Source organism: Triticum aestivum, chromosome 5D (genome assembly GCF_018294505.1).
Source record: "Triticum aestivum cultivar Chinese Spring chromosome 5D, IWGSC CS RefSeq v2.1, whole genome shotgun sequence".
Taxonomy (NCBI): domain Eukaryota; kingdom Viridiplantae; phylum Streptophyta; class Magnoliopsida; order Poales; family Poaceae; genus Triticum; species Triticum aestivum.
Window position 1 is genome coordinate 489,306,746 of NC_057808.1, and position 5,955 is coordinate 489,312,700.

A 5,955-nucleotide genomic window follows, 5' to 3' on the forward strand; every position below is an offset into this window, starting at 1 on the left:
GTGCATGTTAACGTTGGAATCCAAAACGAGCCAGCCGAGGATCGATGAAGAATATTTACATATCCCTTGCGCCCATCACGTACCCGTCGATGGATTCGATGGATCGTATCAACTTTGGGTCGCAAGGCGACGCACGTAAAGGTGAAAAGAGAGGGGCGTCGTGGTGCTCGTGCATGCATGCATGGTCACGGGGAGGGGCTGGGTGCAGGTGCAGGTGCAGGCACACACGGTTGTTGAAAAGGCAGAGCACGGTTGCCTGGGAGAGCCGCTTTGGTCCTGGTCCACCACGCGAGGGCGCAGGGGAATCCGGCTCCCCGCCAAGCGCTGCGCGCCAAACCCCCCGTCTGTCTCAGAGAGAAAGCCACCCCGTCGCAAAGCCTCTCTCTCAGGCAGCCAAGGGAGCATATATTTGATATTTCTTGTGCTGTTCTACTATATGCATTTCCTTGCTGTGACGTCCTGGCGTGCATGTCGCCACCCCGGCACAGCCAGAGAGATATTACTACTGTTAACAGGAGGACAGAGGTGAGAGAGAGGTTGGAGGGAGGGAGGGGTACCTGACGCTGTGCCAGCCAGCTAGGGCAGTGTCTAGCTAGGTTTTTTTTTCTCTCGGCCCGCTTGGTGCGTAGCGCCATGCACCTTTATTCCGCGCCTTGTAATCATGCTGCTTGTGCGTGTATATATGGATGGACTGGAAGCTGAGGCCTGGAGGAGCGTGCAATGTGCGTGCATGTGTGCGCTCTTTGCCCGCGTTGTGTCATGTCATCATCTCCCTCTCATGTGAGTGAGTGAGAGATAATACTAGCTAGGGTTTGTGTGAGTGCGTGAGAGGGATTAGCTAGCTAGGGCACTCTGGGTATGAGGAGGAGGAGCTGCCGCGGCTCCCAGCTATTTATAGGGGGCTGCGTACAGCGTACAATCAAGCTAGCAACACCTACCACTACCATGCTCCCTCCAGTCTTCTTCCTCCTCCCTCCATCCACACGCTCACCAACACCTACCATTACCAAGCTAGCTCTCTCTCCTCTCCATGAGTAGCGCCATCCATCCACACGCACAATGTAGAGTGTCCTGAGGTCGGCATTGAGAGGGGGGCCTCGTTTGTGAGCGCGGACATCGACGGATGACTGACGCCGTGCAATGCAGCTTCTGGATGGGGAGGTAGGTGAAGGCTCGGCAGGAAGGAAGAGGTGAAAACAATGGGATATGCCTGGCTCCCTGTATGCCACTCGCGTAGCTGCCAACTCTCCAAACCCAGCGTTGGCTCTACCGCGGATGGCGTGCGAGGAGCCAAGCATGACCGTCTCTCTCTCTCTCTCTCTCTCTCTCTCTCTCTCTCTCTGGTTGCTTTAGATTCCTGGAAATGAACCGCATCATGCATGTGATGCTATGTACAAGCAGCTAGCGATAATGGTAGGGAGTACTCCAAGATCTATACAGTACTTTTGTACGTACGTTTGGCATAATCTGTGTCCTTGTGAATGCATGGTAAGCATATTAAAGTAGTTTTGGTTCCCAGCGTGTAAACAACAATCTGTATACTAATCAATCTAAGCCTCCTTAAGACCTTAACTATATAAGTTCATATGCAACCCTCATCGAGTGCAGCAACTGTTCTGATGACTATGTATTGACCTTTTTTCTTTGTTTTTTGAATCGATCGTCACTTCATTCTGTTTTCTTGTAGTTTGTACGCTGCTGCAGGCCGGCAGATATGTATGCACAAGTATCATTCAAACACTTGCATGGCTCCATCTCATTAATCATCCAGATTCCAGAGGGGGAGCTACACATACTTTTCATGGTGCTGGTCGATACCTGACCCGGCTGGCGTACACCGTACAGGCTCCAATGTCAATGCATCTGCGCATCTATATATCAGCAGAAAAGCTAGGTGTATATATAGCTCGCTCGTCAGACCATATGCATGCATTGGTCTTACTTAGTCGTTTGATCCTGATTCAGATGGTCAAAATCATGTACACTTTGAGATTTCACCTTTCCTGTAAGAACATGTAATATCCTTGGTGTGTTCCATTCTCGAATATTCAATGAATTAAGCCGAAATACTGTACTAGCTTTTCTCATCTGGAATGAAAAAAAAACTACTTGTATGCTCGTTGTTCTGCCGTATATAATTCCTTCTTTTTCCTTGAGAGAAGGGCACATATCGTCCCAAGGTCTAGCTGACCACGAAGCACGTGTGTAGTACACGGTTTGCAGCACTATCTTGTAATTTGTTCCCTCGGCAGAAATGTTCGATTTGACATATAAACAAACGCGTGAATTTCATATGGCGCTACGATCGTTGTCAGTAACATGATTATAGACTTGCCAATCAAATCAGTTAGTGTAGTAGTACAGTTGACAAAACTTGGGCTATATTAACCCCCCCCCCCCCCACCCCCCACCAAAAAAAACTTGGGGTATATTATATGGTCGTTTAGTAGTGTTACCATCTTTTCTCAACAATTTAGTGTCATCATCTTTTTTAAGGTAAGCGTGGGCTTTATTAATTATACATCAACATCAAGAATACAATGTCCGGTATTCGCAAAAAAAAAAAAGAATACAATGTCCGGGAGTTCCAGTAACCCTACATATATATGTCTCTGCACCTACAGGTAGCACAGATGCTGTCTTGCCACACTATGAGCTTCGTTGTTGAGCACCCGACGCTCATGGTGAACTTGCACCACATGAAACTGAGATCGTTTCTCTTGAAACTCCTTAAGGAAGAAGTTGTACAGCCCGCGCCACCAGCTGACAATCAGCCGAGATGTGTTCCTTCCGAAGATGCAGGTGAGAGGCTAGTGACAGCCTCTCATTGCACGCCGCCGCCGCCGCTTCAAGCACTGCCGGTTCCCTCATCCCACGATAAACAACAGCATAGCCTCCTAGATATTTTTCCCATATAATCACGACGCACTGCTCCAATAGCTCATCGAGATAAATGCATGTGTGGTACTGATTGTTTTTATGTCAACTGAGTTTCAATTCTTTGAAAAATACACATCCCAATTTCAAATCTTTTGTAAGTGGTTCATCAGAGAGCCTATTGACCCCGGACACATGCTGACTGGCCTATGTGAGGCTTTGATTACCGCCACGTAGTCCATAATTTGCACAAAACCCCCCACAAAATAATCTCTTCCAATTCTATGACCCCTACTCTCCCCTGACGCGGTCAAGCTCTCGGCGCGTCTTCATCCAACTCTTGCTGTTCCCCAACAACAGACTACTGATAAATAGATTACCACTCTCACAAAATCTATCCCGGTGCCTCTTGTTCCCCAACAATCCAAATATCTCACCAAGATGAGTTTCATCCATTACATCAGCCACATCAAGCATTTTGTGGTTAAACTAGCTACAAGTGTATATATAGTTGCAGGTGGCTAGGAACAATACACATATATAGAGGAACTTTGCCTGATATCATTAATTAAATTGTTGATGATGAGAACGAGTCACTACAGTAGGTAAGAAGTAAATGCGCTTCATATCACAATAGCATAAGCCGATCATATCCTCAGGCTTATGCACCGGATTGTACGCTTTGAGTTTATAATTATTAAGATAGACATGCATAGAAAATGTATTTTGAAATCCGTTTGATGCTGGAGTTAAGACTCTTGTGCTACTATATCCAAAAGTGATGATAAGAGCAAACAAAAGTTTCACTAAGTATACAATTTTATTCTCTTATTTCTTAACCTTATTTTACCAGTTTCTACTATATGCGTACTCATTGTTGCGTTCATATTCAACCTTTAGTTTGACCTTGATAACATGGACTCTGTTTAATCCATCTTAATTTTTGAAATGGAGTTCGTCACCGCCCATGCATCCTCGAGGACTACTCTTCACACAACCAATCTTATAGTGACACTTTGGCTTGTTCATATTGTAGGTTAACTATTTAGACTTCTTTGAGTAAGCATCTGTCAGCCATAGTTTTTTTTAGGCAAAACACACTTTATGTGGAAGATAGAATGTTTATATGTACAATAATTGGATCATAGGGGAGACCCAACCAGACACAACAGCCTATCCTTAGAGTAGCGGCGTGCTTTGCAAGGTTATATATGAGCCTTGAAATTGATGTTTCTATGGTCACGAACAAAATTGCAAAGTTCAAGAGCGACTTTTGACTTTTGCTTTGTCTGATGATGGCGCCATAGCTTTCCTTGCATGATGTCATCAACCACGGTTTTGCAGTTAGAGGCTATCACAATATTGTGGTCATATAGATCCTCTTCTAGGGTAAGCCCTTCACGACAGGCTAGGGCTTCCAACCGACATAGATACGGTGCGTCTAAGTCTCATCTGTAGCAAGACCGAATGCACCATCACCTGACGAGCCTCCTTAAATGGGTCAGGCCAATAAGCACGTACACCTATGTGACCTATCACACACTACACGTGTAAGCATGAACTTTACGTGTTGTTTTCTTTTCTTTTTTCCTCTTCCTTTTTTCTTCGTTCCTTCTGAAATGTTCTAACAAATAGATTAGTAAAATTTTAGAAGAATGTTCCTATATTATCTAAAAACTGCAATTAAAAATACTTTACCATCTGTTTGAAAAATGTTCGTTGTGTGATTAAAATAAGTTACCATTATTTATAAAATATTCATGTATTTATAAAAAATATTAACCATGTATTTTTAAACTGTTCATCATATTTTAAAAATCTTCATCATGTATTAAAAATAGTCACAAGTTTAAAAATGTTCAACACCTTTGAAAAAATATTCATGAAAAAAATGTGTTATGGTAATTTAAAAAAAGTATTTGGAACTTTAAAAAAATTATTCATGTTATTAAAAAACGTCCGCCATTTAAAAAATATGTGGACAACATTTTAAAAATATATTCATGAAATGCAAAATTGTGTTTGCGCAGTTTTAGAAAAATGTGCATAACATATAAAAAAATAGTTTGTGCCATTTATAAAAAATCCCAACAATTAACAAAATGTTTGCACAAAACATTTTTGAAAATTGTTCAAACATGTTAAACAATGTTCACTATATTGGTACGAGCAAGATCGTTTCTCTTGAAGCTCCTTAAGAAGGACACTGTATGGCCCGCACCACGTCCTCACAGTAAGTCGAGATGTGTACCTTCCGAAGATGCAGGTGTGAGGCAAGTGACAACTCCTCATTGCATGTTGTCGATAATGGAGTCACTACTGTGGCGTGCACCCCGAGTAATTATAGTTCTCCTTATGTCCGATCGTATCGTCCACATAGCTGGCTGCTTGATATTCTTTTTGTAGTGAGGCTCTTTCCAAGCATTCAAATTGACATTTTGTTTCTGAACTTTGTACGTGTTGGAGGTCATCATTATCACCAAATAACTCTCAAAGATAATCTCTGCCATTTGCAACAATTAGCAACCAAACGCGGGACCTCATTAATGAGTGATTTATGTCGTATCGCACTTATAAACTTCAATGCAAAAATGATGTGTGAGAGGTGCTTATTTTCGATAAATATAGTTAAAATCTTAAGCATCTATTCGCGTTGCTACCTTTGATTACCGTTGCATGTTGATGGCATCATCTCTAAAAAAAATCATACGGTTTGTTTTTAGTACTATTCCCAACCAATATCTTGCCACCTACATATTTGTTTAGTCGTTTGTAAAGAAGCCTAATTAGTTGTCATGTTTATAGACCAAATTACATTAATTCATTTAGACACTTACATGTATTTGCGGTTTCGTGCGTTCCAAATTACTTTCATGGTTTTGTACCATCTCCCAATATATTTAAAATTGTTTCAATTGCTTTGTGCAAGCCGACTCTTATAAAAAACACAAAATGTTATATAACTAGCCTGTGCGAATGCACGGCTTCAAGAATATATGAGAGCGACATCAACACGCACTATCCACAACAGGCCGAAATGGAACGAGAGCAATTCTCCATCAACATATCTGATATGAG

General features: G+C 42.4%; 1 long non-coding RNA gene across 1 annotated transcript; it reads left to right on the forward strand.

Moving 5' to 3' along the window:
- Window positions 1–697: 697 nt before the first annotated feature.
- LOC123125666 (uncharacterized) lies at window positions 698–2,067 on the forward strand. Its single transcript, XR_006461469.1, has 2 exons — window positions 698–1,161; window positions 1,688–2,067. It is a non-coding gene; the product is annotated as an uncharacterized lncRNA (long non-coding RNA).
- Window positions 2,068–5,955: the final 3,888 nt, after the last annotated feature.